Source organism: Photinus pyralis, unplaced genomic scaffold, assembly GCF_008802855.1.
Source record: "Photinus pyralis isolate 1611_PpyrPB1 unplaced genomic scaffold, Ppyr1.3 Ppyr1.4_LG3a, whole genome shotgun sequence".
NCBI lineage: Eukaryota > Metazoa > Arthropoda > Insecta > Coleoptera > Lampyridae > Photinus > Photinus pyralis.
This window is the reverse complement of record NW_022170509.1, coordinates 3,406,187-3,426,586: the sequence shown is the minus strand read 5'-3', so window position 1 is coordinate 3,426,586 and position 20,400 is coordinate 3,406,187. Positions and strand designations below refer to the sequence as shown.

At 37.4% G+C, this 20,400-nt stretch overlaps 1 protein-coding gene and 1 long non-coding RNA gene across 3 annotated transcripts in view; one reads left to right on the top strand and one right to left on the bottom strand.

Annotated features, from left to right (window-relative positions):
- LOC116165960 (zinc finger protein basonuclin-2-like) overlaps nucleotides 1-20,400 on the bottom strand; it is a 348,284-nt gene that overhangs the window by 236,033 nt on the left and 91,851 nt on the right. The gene's annotated exons all lie outside the window — the stretch shown is intronic.
- Nucleotides 9,572-15,742, top strand: LOC116165967. The gene is made up of 2 exons (XR_004144225.1): nucleotides 9,572-10,521; nucleotides 10,585-15,742. It is a non-coding gene; the product is annotated as an uncharacterized LOC116165967 (long non-coding RNA).

Below are 20,400 nucleotides of genomic sequence, written 5' to 3'. Positions count from 1 at the left end.
TAGTCTATAACTTTTTATTGAGAAGTCTGATCGAAAAAGTACGATTTGTTTTGGATTCTACGCACCAAAATTAATAAGAAAAAGTGTTTTCTCGAGAAATTTTGGTGCAATCCCGCAGCAAAATCTCAATCCCGGTATTTGCGGGATTGTTAGATGTTAATCCCGCGGGATCCCGGAATTTGCGGGATCTCGCAAAACTTTAAATAAATTGGCAAAAAAGCAATTCTGTACGGTTAACTTCTGTATTAAAATAAATCGCTAATTATCACAATATTTAACAAAAAAGTACCTTCGGCCTAACTACCGAACTAACCGAACTCAAAAAAACCTTACCTGTAAAGCACAAAAACTCTTCTAAAGTGCCTCAAAAATCATAGTACATTTTTAACGAAAAAAGTTTAACAATTTATTATTTAAAAAAATAATTCGCCGTTATCAGTTTCATTAACAAAGTAAACACAGTCGTCCCCTTGGTCGACAAATTCCTCAGTCCCGCAAATTCCGCGGGATCCCGCTCCATTTATGTGCGGGATTAATCTCGCAAAAATGCTGCGGGATCCCGGTATTTCGGGATCCCGCAATCCCGGTATTGCATTCCCTAATCGTAATTTTTAATTGCCTTTCTAATCAAATTACTAGTCACCAAAGATAAATTAATTAATTAAAAACTGCAAATATTCTTCTAGGTGATATTTATTTATAAAAATTAGCAAAAAAGTGTAATGTCCGGTCTGTTAAGTTTTTTCGCTGGTCCATATTTTTTTCATTAATGAAAACACCCTTTCTGTAAAATTCCATTGCCGCAGTTTTGACAACATTCTGATCAACACCAATTTCTTAAACTTTGGTCAATAAATTACGAGCATAATGGGAAATAAAAATTGAATTTTGTCTCATAGAATTTTCCTTAGACGATTAATTTCGTTCAATCAATTTGGTTCGAATCCGGGTTCAGGCATGGATATTTGTAAATGTACAGTGGATTGGGTTGCTAGAGCAGCCTTGGCTGAATCCCCGCCCACTCATAAATAAAGACCAAAATAAAAATTTTAAAAAAATACGAAAAAGGTATAGTCTTGACGCTATGATGGAATGCCAACTTGTTTTAGGTCGACCGAAAAATACACATTTATGAAAGATTATAGCATCAGAGCTACTGAGAAAAATCATGCTACTTTGATAATATTAAGAGGTACAGTGGAAAAACCACCAAGAAATATAGCTTCTAAAATATAAAAAAAGTCCACTTGTCTGAAATCGACCAAAAAATGAACCTTACTGAAGAGTCTGATGAGATCGCAGAAAATTACGCTACTTGCACTTTTTTAGCTGATTTACAAAAAGTATGTACAGGACGGGACTCCTTCCAGATCCTTATTGCAGATGAAACATATATTCTAATCTGTCATCTCTGCTTGTGATGCCATTACTAATGTCCACAAACACTATTACAAATAAAATAAAATAAATAAATAAATTATTCAAATTTATTTTTTCGGTTTTAATAGCCCTTATGGACATTTCATTCTATAACGTACAAACATGAAATAATTTTTAATTTCTGATCGAATGACGCCAAAACCAAGTCTGTAAGTAGTGTAGTTCCGGAGCCTTTGTGACTCAGGCAGACAGACATAAGGAGCGCAAAAGTGCACTTTTTATTTTTTGAAAGTGAAAGTGCACTAAAAAGTGACAGTGGAGTATAGTCAACAGAGAACAGTGGAACTTCCGGAGTGTCTTTTTGCAGACAACTTAATATGTGCAAAAAATGAAAATGGACTAAAAACAAACTTGGAAACATGGAGGAGAATTACCGAAAAGTAACATAAAAATAAACATACAAAATCACTCATTTACAACTGGACCAACAAAATATTGAACAAGTGAATGTATATAAATACTAAGTGCCAATCCAAAGAGATTGATGTTGACGTTAAGGTGGATAATAGAATTAGCAGTGCTGCCTGACTATACCATTTGTTAAGTAAAAACTTTCTGCGGAGTAGGGAAATTAGTAAAGGAACAAAGATGGTAGTGTACAGAACAATATATAGGCCAATACTTCTGTTAGGAACTGAGACCTGGAAATTGAATACAGCACTAAAGAGCATGATTCAGGCTATGGAGATGAAATACCTCAGGAGCACCTCAGGAGCCTAAAAGGAATAAACCGATACAACGAAATATCGAAGGATCCTCAGTATTACAATCACTTTTAACGACAATTTATTTTAATCTTACAAAATACATTTTATAGTTAACAAAAATGCATCAAATTCATATCTTGGGCTTTGAGATAATGCTCTTGGTTTTTTTCCCAACGATCTTGGTGCATAAATAACGATTTTGACATGTTTTGATCAAAATCCATGTGGTCCATAGAAATAGATCAAATTCATGTTTAGATCATTGAGATAATGCTCTTGATCTTTTTCCCAACGATCTTGGTGCATAAATAACGATTTTGACATGTTTTGATCAAAATCCACGTTTTCGCCAAAAATTCATCAAATTCATGTCTTGGGCATTGAGATAATGCGCTTAGTCTTTTTCCCAACGCTCTTGGTGCATAAATAACGATTTTGACACGTTTTGATCAAAATCCACGTGGTCGCCAAAAATGCATCAAATTCATGTCTTGGGCATTGAGATAATGCGCCTAGTCTTTTCCCAACGATCTTGGTGCATAAAATAACGATTTTGACATGTTTTGATCAAAATCCACGTGGTCGCCAAAAATGCATCAAATTTATGTCTTGGGCATTGAGATAATGCGCGTAGTCTTTTTCCCAACGATCTTGGTGCATAATTAACGATTTTGACATATTTTGATCAAAATCCATGTGGCCTCAGAAAAATAATTTAACATTTTTTAATCACACACATGCGGTTATCAAACGTGCACGTTATCAACTCTTTCAGCATCAAGATAATGCGTTTGAAAGCTTTTACAACTCTAAATTCATGTGTAAAGAATAATTTTGGGTACATTATGCTCTAAAACTTTTGACCGAGACCACAGAGAAGAGTTATATTGAATTGTTACACATCTAAGAGTCATAGGGAATAATCTAGCGAAAGTCCGAACTCGATACATGACCTAGGGAATGAAATATGTTGATTTCTATTATATTGAGTTCGCAGTTTTTCCTGTTCCCGATTCACTCGAAGTCGTATAACTTTTGTTCCTGTTGAACCAGCTTCCTGAAAATCAATAGCGTCCGTTCTTAATGTCCAACGTACCCGTATACCAAATTTCAACACAATCGGCCACTTTTAAAAAGAGTTAGAGCGCACACGGACGGACGGACGGACGGACGGACGGACGGACGGACGACAATACAAAACTATAAAGGATCTGAGGATCCTTAATAACTCGCAGGGACAGAGTACATAATGACACCGTAAGAACGTAATTGGGAGTTGATGCAAAAAGTAGAAAATTAACAGCTACATTTTGAATTTTAAACACTATAATGTTAGACAACATATCAAAAATTTAGAACTACCGGAAAATTTATAGATAATCTACTTGTTTTAGATTCAACCGTAGTGAAGTCCGCACTGCTGGTAGTTTTATTGTTGTTAACGGAAGCGTTGTTACCAAAAATTTAAAAAAGCAGGATTTCATTTAAAAAATTCACTTTGCTGAATATCGATTGTGACGGCTGAAGTTTGCCACAGCAAAATAATAATCCACATACATCACGGCATAATTTTCGATCTCACTACAACGATACCCCGTTACCCGTAAGTACATACACACAACTTTTACTTTACTAATAAAATAATTAACAAAAAACTTATTAATTATTGAACATCCAAAGAGTTTCAGAGACGTCGGTTGAAGTGAACTGAAATCTTAAAAAGAATGAATAATTTCCAAAATGAAATCAAAGCCTCCAGACTCGAAAGTAGACAAAATGCGAAATTTGCACGGCGAAGTTTTTTTGTAGTTACTTAATAAAACGCAGTAACCTTAATTAGTATTTTAACGGCGTTCGTCGGTTTCAAAAGCAAACGAGTATTTGAAAAGGAAATAAAAAACATCTTCATTTACAGTTTTATATATTAAGAATCCGGCAGTAACTCGAGAATGAAGTTGAGACAACACGTTGCATGTAGGGGGTCCATCGTTTCGGCCCTCATAATGGGTTGTAGTGCAGATTTAGTGGGCGATGGCGTGACCTTTGGCCTGTCTCCCTTGTTCACGGAAGATTTAAATTGTCTCTGGGTTGGTGGTTTATACGTTATCCATCGTGTTCATCTTGCAAAGGCATTATAATTGCCTTTTGTTAGAGTTCATTAACTGTACTTTACATTGAGTGATGTTAAAATTAGACACTAATTTTTGATCCCATTCGAATGTAAACATCTCGTTCACGTTAATTTATTACATAATCTTTGTAGTATAAATATTTAAAGTGGGATTCGTAAATAAGATCCATGTTTGTAAATAAAGGTAACTCTAAATCGGGGAAGTATGTTTCGTCTAGAAGGTCAGTAATTTGAAATAATAATCAAAGCACGACGATATTACGTAATATTTACGTAACTGAAACAATAGATCATTATATTTGATGGGCCACATCTAAAATAACGACGACCTTACCACCACGTACCTTGAAAGTGGGTATTTCTTTTGTACATTGATTTAAGGAACAATTAAGAGGCAACCGTTTTTTTCTTCTTAAATTATCGAATGCCGAAATTAGTCGAAAATAAGCTTTTTTTGCATAAGTGAAAAGAAAGTAGTCTCTTGTTGAACAGGGGCCTGCTTGTCTATTCAGGATGCCATTGGCATCTTTCACCTGTGACTACGACGGCCCTCAGGAGTGCCACACTGATCGGAATGATGGAATCTCTTAACCGCCAAACGTGCAGCTAGGGAAAAATAGCCATGATTGAGAGTAGATCGCATCGACCTCCCAATTCACCCTTATTTCCCTTTACCAATGTATCAAGATCCTATGCCCTAAAACAGTAACAAGTGAGATACATTATGAAACACTTTGCGGTATTTTTTATTGGCATCTAAATGCGATATCAATATGTCACAGCTTTTATACCGCCGTGCTAGAATTTGTATTGAGGGTTAACAAACCCTGAGTTATGAGAAACACGGTTTCCGGCTTATAAAATAGGGGATGGATTTATTCGCCGCTCTTACGAAAACTTGTAATTAAACTTTGTCAATTCTTATGAAAATTTACCGTACACCGAGGACGGAAATATCGATCGCTTGTATACTTAAGAACGCCTATTTTGACCTAGTGAGTTGCACCTTCTTTTCCAATTATGTGAACCCTCCATGTTATTAGATTTGCTTTTTAGCAGCAACGATTTCTCTCCCACTTTTACCCCATGTACGCAACATAAATTAAAATAAGCGTAATAGAATGAAATTTGTGATTAACGACAAAAACACGTTCCCCTAAATCGAAAGGGAAAATAGCTAATTTAAAAGGTGAAAATGTGTAATACCTTATTCTTGAGCTTATTTTGCGCATAATGCAAATTTTGATTCTCAAGCCGTAATGCATAGATATCCAAAATGTTATAACTGGGTCTCACGATCCCCAAAATTAAAATGTTTTAATACCGTAGTTCTGTGGAAATTGTTGCCACATGACAAACCTAGGCTCATTTATTATGTTTGCGAAAAAATAAGTGCAACGAAAATCATTTTGATTCTGCTGTAGATGGCAATGAAATACCATATATGTCAGCAAAGAGTGCACCTAAAGTTAGTAACTTATTGTAAATATTCCCATTTTGTGGCAATTTTTTGCTGTAGATATAATAAACCTGTTGCGTATAGACTTTTCTCTGGAGGCACATCATCACCAAAATGGAAATCTTGCAATGCACTAATTTTTACTATTGATCTCAACTGGTCGGGGCGAGACACCGAAAATGTTATATTTATTTTTATTATTTTTTCTCACAAACGTTATACTGGCGCTGAGAGCAGACGCAGCGTGTTCCGGTGGTAAGAGTAACGATGGTTTATCAATTTGCAAGTGATACAATTATTGATATTGTAAACAAACAATAGGATCGTTTTTCAGGGCTGCTAGAATTTTGTTAATGTCTTGAAATGAGACGACACTATAAAGACCTCAGCCTCACGATATTCAAACAAGACACTTCTTTGACACTGAAAAGTGGCTATTTATCAAAACGGGGGTAAGCTAAACACGAATAGACGCGAAACGCTTGGTTGGATATTCTCTTAAAGGGAAAATCTACCCTTATTGAAAAAAAGGAAATTTTTAAGCGGCAAACGCATTGGTGAAGTTGGTGTTTCGGGTCGTTGAAAATTCAAATTGGTTTTATAAAAATATATGGCGACAAGACTATATATAACTTATTTAATATGTCAGTTGGAAAATTTAATTCGCATCCAAGAGGCAGTTCCTGGTCGTAACTATTCAGACAGGATGACTTCGCAACTCTTTTAAATTATGTCATTTTCTGAACGCCTTTCTAAAAAATGACAATTTAAGATGTGATTCAGCTATTGTTTCTTTATCACGTTTATAAAACGTTAAGTCACTCCGGATACACCGACGTGAATAAATAATTATGACCTATAATTTACATTTTGAGTTTTTTTATACAAACAGGCGTAACATTAGCAAGGAGATTCTTATTATCATGTATTATTAGTAAGCGTTGCATATTACAGAGTTCATCAAAGCTTAATGCAACTTCTCCTCCTGTTTATGCTTGAAAATCGTGACTTACCTTCGGTCGTGACGTAAACCGTTGATTTTTCGAAAAAAGAATGCATATTGGTATTGCGTGTAAGAAATAGGCCTTCTCCAAATTCGCCACGTTACAATTCTGTAAGACAGACAGAGATACGAAATCGAACAGAAAGGAGAACTATCAAAGCTGAAGACTTTGATTGCAGGCACTTGCAGCTTCCGACATACAGACTCACCGTCTATTACATTTCGCAATTATAGTACCTACACTTCGTTAAAAATAGACTGATTTTATTGACATTGACGGGGGAAATATCCTTTATTCTCTTTATACGCACTAATTATATGGCTTATTGTAATTTCGGTTGGCTTTTATTTATATTTTTTATGTAATCTATCTATCTGAAGTCATACATTTTGTGTCCTTCACTTCAGCCTCCTAAAAAATTTCATTTGGACATCGGGCAGTGTGTTAATTGCTTTAAACCTTACTCTGTAAATTTACGTTTAGTTTAAATCGCTTTGGTTATGTATAAATGAGATTTACTGTTAGTAACTGTCGGGAATTCGTTTCTTTTTCGTCATTTTGTGATTTCTCTATCATTCGTTTGGTAGCATTTCTATGATCCTACTGATTAAGGCAAACTTGGGTAAGTGTGGCCGATATTTCAATTAGTTCAATTTTGGGCCTTGATTTCTCATATTTGTTATAACTTTAAAATGTCGGTATTTTTTCTGGATTAGTTTACAACGTACGAACGTTACGGTCCATTTAGTAAGTATGAGAGGTTTGTTAGAAGAAAGGTTTTGATTTGGTGTAGGTATACGGTGTTATGAAGTTTATTATTATTGTTAGGGGAGAGGTGATTTGTAAGGATTTTGAGCATATATGATTGTCACCTGAAATTTTCACTGTCGTCATCATATACTGTTAATTATAAATTAAAAGAAAAGTATAGGTAACAAATATTTGTCTGCATCCAGCTGGGTGGATAGTTCCCGGGGAGCATTTTTCTTTTTCTAGCAATCAAGAGATCCGCACATTCTTTCCCTTAAATATTATAAGAGGAGGAGCAGAAACGGCCGATAACATTGTGGTGCTTGGTTTACGTGGCCCAAAAGTAGTTCGCGAACTTGCTTTTCCTTTTACTTCATCGGCTTTTATTTTATGAGAATCGTGTGACAAGGGCGATTCATCAAGGTTCCTGTGGTGGAGATTTAAATCAGTCAAGAGTTTTGTCCAATATATACATAACCATTGATAATAAAAGGATCTGCCATTTTTTCTTGAAAACTTAACAGCTTGAGGCTTAGATTGTGCCTTTTTTTAAAATTCAAGAACTACTCGTTTCCGGAAATATTATTTTTAAACGGCGTTTTTATTTTATTTTAACAGCAACAATAGAAATAGAAAAATACCCTACTGTTCCAATGTTTTAAGGCCATGAGCTAATCGTTTTTGATCTTCATAAGGAATGGCTGGTGTAACATGTGTTAGAAATCTTATATTGTTTTTGTGTCCCGTAAGTAGATCTCTCTCTCTCTAAAAATGCTTTTCGTATTTTGCCATTTCCCATTTACAAGTTCACGCTCCGGAAAACACAGAGAGGGATAATAAAATAAAATAAAAATAAAACATCTCCGGAAGATTCACCCACAAAGATATTCGTCGTCAGAATATTTGCCTGCCTCTTACTAGGAACTCAAAGGAAAATGAACCACAGGAAAACCAAAGGATTGAAACAGTGAAATTTCACCTCCCTGCCATACTTTACCGTTAAGAATATTCGCCCCCGATAAATTCCATCCAAAGAGATAACGCTCTTTTGGTAGGTATAATTGCTTAAAACGGTTAATTCCGCTGTTGAATTTAGTCAGGTTTTAGGGTTACACATCGTTTAATATCCATGGTGACGATTATCGCAACAATTTGCAGTTCTCGTAATTCGTAATTGAGTCTATAAGTGCATATGGGAAACGGCAACTTTTGTATTTGATACGATATTCGGTAAATTCTTCATGGAATACTCGCTCTGGTAATTAGTGCTGGTGGTAACGAAAGCTGCCCCAGAATATCCGCCAGCTAAAGGATCGCTTGGGTATTTTCATCCCCAGTAAAATCGAGTTGTGCAAAACTCACCCCCATGCATCCGCTCACGAAAATTTGCTTTCGGGATACTTTTCTCTAAAGAAATTTGACCCAAATATATGACAGTGATAGTGACATCCAATTTTGGTGAGAGTGAATCTTTCGGTGGCGAATCTTCCTGGGGGCGATTATTCCGGATGAAAATGCACCGGGGCGAATTTACCGCACACTGGTTTTCGCACTGTTTACCTTTCTTCTTCTATTTTTTGCTTCGACGATCATTGACTTGATTATTGAGCGAAAACGCATGCGCTGATGACGGAGCGACCTAGATGCAATTAAAGTGGACGTGTGCAAAAAAAATGCGCACGGCCCACTTGATGGAGTCACGTTAATTGATACAATTAGGATGGCCGTGTGCAAAAAATTGCACACGGTGCACCTGATGTTATCACGTTAAAATATTGAGGCAATTAGGGCGGACGTGTGCAAACAATTGCACACGATGCACTTGATGGAGTCACGTTAAAATCTAGATGTAATTAAGGTAGACGTGCGCAAAAAATTGCACACGGCACACTTGATGGAGTCATGTTTACATCTAGATGCAATTAAGCTGGACGTGCGCAAAAAATTGCACACGGCACACTTGATGGAGTCATGTTTAAATCTAGATGCAATTAAGATGGACGTGTGCACAAAATTGCACACGGTGCACTTGATGGAGTAACGTTCATATCTAGATGTAATTAAGGTGGACGTGTGCAAGTGCACTTGGTGAAGTCACCTTAGAATCGCAAGGGTGGACGTGTGCAAAAAATTGCACACGGTGCAAAATCTAAATACAAATAAAAAGGACGTGTACAAATTGCATTTATTTATGAATGCTTGAGGTGAAGTCAAGATGTGTTTCGAGTACGGGCGCGTTTTAATGTTTCTTTAATAATCAAATAAAAATCAAATTAAGTGTTGGACCGCTAGTGAAGTTTATGTTCCCCTGAAATTCCTTGTGTGTTTTGGACTATGACGCCAAACGATAAGACAGGAATTTGCTAATCGGTACGTTTATTTTAATTAACTTTATACTGAACACAAATGATAAAAGGTGGTCGTGTTAAGGATGAAATGTAATAATAATAATTGTGGAAAGTATAGGTACATCTGATTGTTGTGATGTCATTAATACGAAAATCGAAAACGAAGCAAAATCGACGTAGATGAGTATGGCCTTAAAGACGAAGACGAGGACCAAGCAGTACCAGAAAGAATCCATATTCTACAATCACTCAATCACAATTTTTGGCAACAGGTGAGTGACACACTGTTAATGGAATCAATCAATCACAAATTGATGACTCGACGAAATATGAAGGAAATTGTTGAGGAGGGGTCACATCAATAATAACCCACTATGCCAGTACGTAGTAGATGGGAATGATTTCGACGAAAGTGATAATATGGGAGTGACTGAGTATGGGACATTCAAGAAGAAAGAGTTTCCAGTGGGTGAACAAATATGTGAAATTTGGAATTGCCGACAAATGTGAATAAAAATCCTTGGGGACCAAGTGGCCATGAAGCAAATGAGCACCTAACGGGCGAAGCTATGGGAAGGACCAGCGCGACTGATCCACACCTTGATCACTCCAACATCCGCGTCATCAAAGAGGAGAGTTGGTAACCACTACCATCATACAAGCAGGGCAGCTGAGTAAACTGGTGAGTCATTTTAATCATCTGCTCAACTAAATTTGACGATGACTAAATAACATATGTCTGCAGGTTGGCAGCGCTGCAAGGAAGCTCAAATGGATGTCCTCAGAAGATAACGATGCAATTACAAGACACCGAAATCAAGCAGGTAGCGGTCAAGGTTGGACGAGGCTCAAGGAAGTGTGGCTCCACCAGATGGGGACAGTCTTGCATCACAGGTACTGACAAATCTATGAAAACTACATCCGGTACTTGCATTGGCGAATACAAACCCTTGGTGCACTTGTAAGTAGTGGTGATTACACACCAGATAGTAGCGAGGCCAAATGTAAAACCAATACGCGACAACTGGCAACAGTAGATGTTCCGCCGCTGGACAGAAGGATAATTTACAGGGTGAGCGAAAGTTAAACTATGAACGTTTGAGAAAAGGTCATGATGTGTTTTGATAATGTGTTGTCAATTTACCTACTTGCTTTAACATTTAGTAGTAATAATTTCTGCGTAAGTTTGGTGCTGGAGGTAATTTTGTAAACTGTTTGATGAGTGTAATGTATTGTGTTTTTGCTGTCGTTTCCGGGACAAATGAACATGTCCTCTACCTGTCTCTGAAGAGTTTCTGTATGGTCCGTTATTTGAACAATTAAATTGCAATATGGGCATTGTTGGTTGGTAAGGGTAAGCACGCACTTTATTATTACGATAATCATTCACACCAGATACTATTAAATTGCAAAAAATGGGTGTGCTTTAAGTGTAGCAATTTAAATGAACCAGAAGAAGAAGGAGATCAGATGAAAATTTAGAAAACAACCCAATATCTAATGGGAATGAACAATAAGTATATAAATGCAACTAATTTTAAACTAAAACTGTTTTGAGTGGTATAATTAATTAATTTAACTTTTAAAAACAAATAAAATATCCAAAGTTCACTTTATAATACCAAAAATTAGAAGTACGAATTAAATAAGGGTAACGTTAATTTATGTCTAGTTTTCCATTAGTGTACCAAACTGGAAATTGCATACACAGATAATTTCGATGATTTTGGCATACCATTAAGACCACTGAAAAACTAACGGATACATTAAAATGATTAGTGCAAACTTCACAAACCTTTTCACAGCAGCCCATTTTTCAAAAACCAAAATTTTATTTTATATTTTTTAAAAATTTCTAAATTAAATTAAATTTTGAATCACTGCAAGCAGTAGGTTCCCAGTTCTTCTTTCTTTATGCAACTGGAGCCTGTCTTTGTCCGTTTAGTGTAATTGTTTCGGTCGAAATTTTTCCCCGTGTAGGGACGGGGAAAGAATAACCCTACCGCAGGGGCACTGCGTGTCGTAAGAGGCGACTAAACAACGGCAAGTCTGCCACAACCTTGAGGGAGTGAACGTGGGATGTGGTTGTGGTTTGACACGCAATATCTGCAACCCTTTGCTCGCTAAATTTACTAGTTTTCTGTAAAATTACTCGTGCAGTTCGTTTTGGAAATTTCTTCTGTCAGCAATGTTCGGCATCCTCCTCCAATTTGGACCCTTGCCAGGATGGCATTTTCAATTCCAACAAAGGAGTTTTCACGTGGCGGTTCATATTCATCTTTTGATTGATGTTTGTTTTTGTGTTTCGATTGCATCGCCCAAGGCTTTGCCGCTGACCTCGTGCTCATTCTCTTTCGTTATTCTGGCCCGAGATTTGACCCTGCGCTTCAGGTTAGCATCTTCAACGTCTTTAACACCTACGATATTTCACCGCCTGACTATTCTTGGTGAGGTGACATTTTCCGTATCTTTTGAGAGAGATAGATATTTCACCAGGGTTAACGCAAAGGCAATTTTGCCATGTCGGTCGTAACTTGCAATCAGTTTCCCATGTTTATGTACATCATTGAGAATTCCACAATTTAAAGATTTATTTCTTCTTTTTCTCATTGTTAGGCATCTTCGGGTCGGATTTATTTTGATAAATACTACTAATGACCAATTATACAATTGTTTTCCGTCGATTAGATTTCTTAAAGGGTTGATTGGGGTTTCTGCTTTTATTACAATAGGAAGTTTTCTGTTTGCCCAGTGGAAATGGTTCGTTCGCGTTCGGTTCAGACTCCTCATTAATTTTTCGATGTTTTTATAGGTGGATCAGGGACTCGTTTGGTATCTTTCTGAGTTTTCTGGGTAAATATTTTTCGACAATTAGATATTTCGCATGGTACTCTCTACGTAGAATAGGTTTTAGCACAAATTCTCTTGTCTTCGGTTATCGGAACGGGATTCTTGCCCGTATTCACAGATGCAGTACGCGTGATATTCGCTCATTTGGGTATTTCGTCGACTGCTTTTGGAGGCACTGTACATGATCAGGCTGTTTCTTTTAGAATTTTTGGCGCTCTTTTTCTGTACAGACATGTACGCACTATTTCCATTTACACTATCTACTTGTGACATTTTCGAATTTGTCTAAGAGGTATACGTGTTGCTGATCATCTCAACTGAAAGTTGCTCGAACCGTTCCTTGGTTTTATAATTTGGAGCAATTATTTCAGAAGCACTCGCTTGTTCACACTTGAATGCAGGGGAGTTGAGAAAGTGAATCATTTGACTAAGTGATTCACTTTCGTCGGCATTGAGTTTTTCAATAGTTGTTTAATGACTTTGTAATCACTTGTCGTTAGCACTCAAATTTTTTGACAGACTATCAAGATCGGGCACTGTTTCTGTATTTTGTCTAAATCATCGTTGAGCGTGGAAAGATCATAGTGCGTGTCCGTTAATTGTCCATTCTCCCATTTGATTCCGTTTCGTCGTCAATGTGTCCAATCTCTCGCTTTTTTTGTTTTTACTTCCATTGAATCATTAATTAAACTCAATTCACAGTCTTGTTCATCTTGCTTTGGAAATGACTAATGTTGATTGTTGGGTAATTTGTAGGCAGCTCGTTTTCCGCAACGACGATGGCTTTTTATGCAAATGATTATTCTTATTACTTATGTTGGAATTCACATGAACAAAATTAATGAACCTGAACAAGTAATAAGACTTAAACTACATCTCTTTAAAGAATAGGACGGTATCTAACAATATAACAATATTTCGAATGAACAATAATCCGTACGAATCATTGTTCGTTCGATCCCTCTCCCACGCCTTTTCTAATGAGGGATGGGTCGAACGAACAATGATTCGAATAAATCACCTATCCTATAGTCTGTCCACAAATCACCCAAAAATCAAGACCAGGCATTTTCAAGGCAAGAAGCACAAAACTGAGTCGAGTTTCTTGGAAGTAGAAACGAACGTGGCAATAGACTCATCTGGAGACGTTGATGACTAAACGCAATCCAATGGGAGAGTTGACAATTAACGGACACGCACCGTGGTCCTATACATTCCATACTCAATGAAGATTTAGACAAAACACAGAAGCCGTGCCCGATCTTGATGAGCCGTCAAAAAATTCGAGCGCTAGCGACAAGTGGTTACAAAATTATTGAACCACTATCGAAGAACTCGACGCCGATGAAAGTGAATCCCTTAGTCAAATTATTCACGTTCTCAACTCTCTCGCATTCAAGTGTGAGCAAGCGAGTGCGTCTGAAACAATTGCCCCAAATTATGGATCCACGTAACGGTTCGAGCGATCTTCAATTGAGAACGTCAGCACGTATACCTCTCAGACCAATTCTGGAATAGTATAAGTAAATAGTGTAGATGGATATAGTGCGCTCATGTTTGTACAGAAAACAGCGCCAACGATTCTGAGAAACAGTCTGACTATGTACAGAGTCTCTAACAGTCGACGAAATACTCAGATGGGGCAAATACCACGCCTACTGCATTTGTGAATACAGGCCAGAATCGTGTTTTGTTAACCGGAGACAAGAACATTTGTGCTTCAACCTATTTTACTAAGAGAGCACCATGCCAAATATCTCATCGTCGAAAAATACTTACACAAAAAACTGAGGAAGATGCCAAGCGCGTCGCTGATCCACCTGCAAAAACGTGGAAAAGTTAATGAGGAACCTGAGCCGAACGCTAACGCACAATTTCCACTGGACAAACAGAAGAGTTTCTATTGTAATAAAAGCACAAACACCAACCAACCCTCTAAGAAATCTAAGCGACGAAAAACCATTGTAGCATTGGTAATTAGCGGTATTTGTCAAAATAAATCCGACCCGAAGATTTCTAACAATAAGAAAAAAAGAAATAAATCTTCAAGTTGTGGAATTCTCAACGATGCAGATACACATGAAAAACTGATTCCAATTTATGACCGACATGGTCAAATTGTCTTTGCGTTAACTCGAGAAATATTTATCGCTGTCAACAGATACGGAAAAAATCGCCCCACTAAGAACAACCAAGCGGTGAAATACCGTAGGTGTTGAAGACGTGGAAGATGCCGATCTGTAGCACATGGTCAAGTCTCCTGCCAGAATAACGCAAGGGAATGGGCAGGGGAATAGCGATAAGGCCTTGGGCGATGCCATCGATCCACAAAAACATCAATCGAAAGGTGAATTCGGACCGTCACGTGAAACTCTACGCGCAGCATGGGTCCAAATTGGAGAAGGGTAGGTACCGAACATAGCCGTTGACAGAAGAAATTTGCGAAACGAAATGCACAGTGTTCAAATTCGGTGAGCGAAGGGTTGCAGCTTTTGCAGTTGTTGGAGACGATGAAGATCATTATAATGTACGCTCTTACCCCAACCAACAATTACAACTCAAATAACTCTATTAAAATTACCACTGGAGTAATGGTTCCCCCAAATGCTTTTTTGGGCTATTGTGCAATCGGCGAGTTTTCAGGAACTATACACTAACAAAAACCGATGCTAGTATTAGGGCTTCCACTCCACTACGTCCAGCTAGCTTCAAAGGCTAAAACTACACAGAAACTCTTCAAATAATAGTAGGGTAGGGCGCACAATATAACTCATCGTAAAAATTGTTCAGAATACTATAACATAACTACTCATCAAGCATGCCACTAGGCTATAACAGCTCAAATCGATCCTTGTATTAAATTAGATGATAATTTACTTATAAGTATATATGTATTTCCAACGTATTCTTGTAAAATGAAACAGTGTAACGTCGATATACTATATTTAATTGTCATTTAAATTTAGCTATGTAATAATTAGGTAACGTCTGAGGCAACACATCCGAGTATCTAATCCATGCAAGGAAGCACAATCAATAAATTTTGCCAATAATGAAACGCTTTTATTTCGTTTGGAATTAGTACAGTAAAATTAGACCAGTTTTCCCTCCAAACCCAGACATTTATATTACTAAGAGTGACCTTTTGGAATATGTCCGGACATCGTCCAGGATGACGCTCAAAAAGCTCACAGCTTCCCTATTTGGATACCCGGGATGTCCTGACAAAAGTGGAATTTCAACAAAATGCCTACAACGGACCTAAACTCATTCCCCCTCGAACGGGTTCTTGCCTTGTCGTGGCGGAGTTTAGGGCGCGAGGGGGGGGGGGCTCAGTAGCCGTGGAAAATCACTGGAGGGCGCTCCATTCGGACTGTCGGGAAGGCGCCACCTTGTTCGGGAATAACAAACAGTAATCTCGATGGGAACAAGATTAAAAAAAAAACAAGTACAGTCGCTGGAGGCGGAACAAGAACTTTTATATTATGGCACAGTAATACATTGATATGGAATTTGCCGTTCTCCATTTATTGCTAAAATTATCCCACCCAATAATGGAACAAAGTGTTTTCCTCAAAGTGAAAAATCGCTTTTGCCTGCACTTTGTAGCCCGTCCGTCCGTCACACGTACTCCTTCTACACTACTGAAACGAGATGGGGCTTATTTGAAAAGACTTGGTCCAAGGATTCCGTACATACCGATATTTTTTAGTTTTGCGTATGCGCAGTGTCAAAAATTTAGTTTAAGGCATGTGCAATGCTAACTGTTTTATTTATGAAGATATTTAAATGAAACTTTATATGTAAACACTACGAATATAAGTAAAATTAACGATGTTTTCAAAATAATGTTTTGCGCAAGCGCAATGCGAACTTCTTTATTTACAAAACCATTTAAATGAAATCTTATACATAGGCATTTGGAATAAAAGCAAATCTCAAATCAGTTTCAAAATTTGTTTATATTATAATACGATTCACTATTTTTCAATAAACTGTATAGACTTCGACGATAGGCGGCTCATTTGAAAAAGAACGATGTGCCTACCGGTTTTTTTCCCCGGTCCTAGCATTAATAATATTTAGAGGAAAATATGCTCGCGTCATTTATGTTTGCATAATGACTTTTTAACTTGTTAATTCGGTTTCCAGATATTAAAAAAAATGTCTTAGAAGTTCGAGGCACAACAATCTGTTATCAGTGCTGCACCAGCATATATGACATCTTCACCAAATTTATTGCAGTAATAATCTAACATGCCCGAATCATAAGTATCCAAAATTATCGTACCTTTGTTAATCAAAATTTTTTTTAATACAGTTCCTTTTGGATGAACATATTTGAAAATATTTAGTGTTTTGGTGAAATCAAATCATCCTCTAAGCCCTAAGGCGTTTTTTTACAAACTTTGAGGTTTTGTTTTATGGGTTAGAGAACAATAGCTAATACACCTAATCGATAGAGAACAAAAAAGGGTAACTACACATTTTTAATAAAGGGTGTAGTTTTCCTGTAAAGGTTTAAAAACTACGAAAATGCACCTTTAGGAGTGGCTCACTCTCCCTTGCCAAAGGGGGGCGGATAACTCTCCTTCTAAAAATGTTTGTTTTGGTCCAATATACAAATGTACAAAGTGGCTCGGTTTAATCATCAAACGCCCTATAATCGCATTTTTCGACTCTTAGGCCGGATGTCCACCGAATCGGGGCGACGAAGATCGGTCCAACTGTAGTCGTATCCAGATTGATCGGGCCGACTAAAATTGGCAATTCATGTCCATAGGAAGATCGCCTTTCGAACGATTTTTATCGGGTTGACAGTTGACATTAAATAAAATGTCAAGTGAAGCAGTTGTCATGCTTTTGTACCACAGGCGAAAGATAATTCGCCGCCACAGTTATTGGGTTCTTCCGTACATAACTAATAAAAGAATAAGAGGTGCTTTCATTTGTGCCCATGAACTTGCAAATCATGAACACAAATTTAAATGTATGTATCGTATGTCCAAGAGTAGTTTTTTCCTTTGGCTGACATTGCTCGACCATTAATTGCCAAAAGGGACACCAATTACAGAAGATGTGTGACGGTAGAAAAAAGATTACCAGCACTTTTGATTATTATGACACACGACTGCCGACAAATTATCGTTCAAGAACGTCGGGTCGGGCGAAAATAGTCGGTTGCGATTTCGATCGGTCCCGACGAAAATCGAGCCTGTGGACACTGGACAGGCTTCAATAGGAGCACACGCGCGCGATCTTTATCGGGCGATTCAAATCGCACCGATCTTGGTCGTTCCGATGCGGTGGACATCCGGCCTTAGGGTTAGGACTACATATTAGTCAACCTAATTTTACTGTCGTAAAGCAAAACGCAGCGCTTCGTACTCCAAATACAACTGAAGGTTAAATTGAGCTTTACAATATTTATTCTTGGTAAAGAAGTTCTAAATCTCCTCCATTTTATCCTGTAGACAAATTAGGTGTTAAGATGCTAAAAATATAGTTCCACTTAAAATACAATTCATTTTCAGGCGAAATGGAGTATGGGGCCAATAGTGAAAATCAAAACTGTAGACCCTTAAACATTGTCAGTAAGTTTCCTGTTTCATTATTATAATTTTACGGCTGCAAACCTGAACTACGATTTAAATTATAAATGTTGAATTTGTTCTTCAATTAGAATAAGCGTAGGATAATGAGTTCTGTTAAATTTCATTCAAATAAAAACGTATGACAAAAGATCGTAACTTGCATGTGTGAAGCGTTCCGATTGGGTTAAATGTCCGCAGTCCGCTATTTTCGAACTAAAATCAAATTTTCCTGAACGGAAACTATATAGGTAAATAAAAATCGAATGGTTATGGGTGTAGACCCAGTGCACATTTTTAAGTTTGTTGAGTAATTTGGGGTTAGAATACCGAGAGAAATTCTATCACAGCTTTAAGTTATTGGCTATCTAGTACCTGCTTGTCAGGTTGAACGTTGCCTCATTTCTTGATATATCCAAGTGACAGGCGCTAAGGAAGTCCACGGAGTCTAAGCATTTCTTGTTGACAAGTGACAGCTGGAAGGGTTGTTACAATGGTGTATATTGTCTTAGATTGACGGAAAGGGTGAGTGGACGTGAGAGTTGCAATAATACGTCTGTATATATATGAAGAGGAATAAGACCAGATGTCTCGGACTTAGTTAACTTTCGTCAGGACGAAATAAACACCGTCATGCAAACGAACGCAGGAAGAATGTTACGACAGAGAGATGCACGTTCGGTGATAGATGACTCCCACCAGACAACGTTTAAACGCAGTTTTAATTAAATCTTGTAATTGTTTCAAACGCAGCTTTCTCGTCAGCTATATTAGAACACGACAGAAGTAAAAAACCACTAAGTGTTTGAAGGGACGTGACTGAGTGACTGTCGTGATTCTGCAAAATTAATGAGCTCTTTTTAGAAAATCGGTAAACGTAGGTATGTGTTCAGAGCAGTTAATCATTTCGTCTTTCGATTTACAACAATGCACCCATCGTGCTTAATTTTAAAATCAAAATCACGAATTTCTACTACTTTATCCCTCTAATTGGTGGATCCTTTAGGAGAATGAGCTGCAGATATAGTTTCTAAATGACAAGATGACCAAATATAGCAGACCATGTCGAAATGAAATTAAAAAACCCACAGCATCCGATCCCATTTGAAATTGATTATCATAAAATTGGTCAACTGGGTCTTGTCACGTCCATACGTTTTATTCCATGCAAAAAAGGAATATCTGGCAACGACCTTTCTGAAAAATATTGCCTCAACGTCTAGCCACTGGTAAAGTCGTCGCAGTGCTGCAAATAGTTCAATCGAATTTTTCACGTTACCCGTTACACCTAGTTATAACACATATTTTTGCTTACTTAATGCCTGCAGAAATTATTATTCACCAAGGGATAAATACAATTTTTAAGCGCATGCCTAATCCTGGATTGTTACCAGTATCTGGGTTAGTGATTCATCAAGTGATGATTTTCCATATTACTTACTTGACTTGATTTGAAAATCAATTATTTCAAAATATTAATGATGGACTTGATATTAAGCAATTTCAAGACGCTCGATTACTCTACAAGGGACACCCTTCCCCAGTTGCCTAGTAAAAATAAAATCACATCGTCTTCAAATTACGTCATTTTTTAGAAAATTGTCTCCTAAACTTTAAAACCTGCATGGCTCTCCGCTTTGGCTGCAAGACGTTTTAAAAGAACCGATGCAACTGTGGAAAAGTCGTAGAGGTAAATAGGCACCACGGTTTACACTGCTTATCTAGCAAAGGAAGACTCGAGTTTGTCACGCGACGATGGCAAACGACCAGATGGAGTCACTCTAGCTCATTTGGGATGTCACCAGCGTTGCGGCATCATTGTCATTTTGGAAACCTCATAACAGGGTCCGGAGACATCCGTGCTAAAAGTTTCCTACTTCAAAGAATATCCCTTGCCATCCAACGTGTTGGAAGCGCATCTGCTGCTGTATATTTCAAGTATACAACAAGCACATTTCGCCACGTTTCTGAGCGCATTGCTGAGCTTAACTTCAATTACAGAATTTATTCATTAATAACGCTGTTGAAAGGTGTTTAAATATTCAAGAAGGTATCTTTTCCAAAATTCTGTTGCAGTTTTTGAGTTAATTGCCATCGTGAAAGTCGATTGACCTTAATAT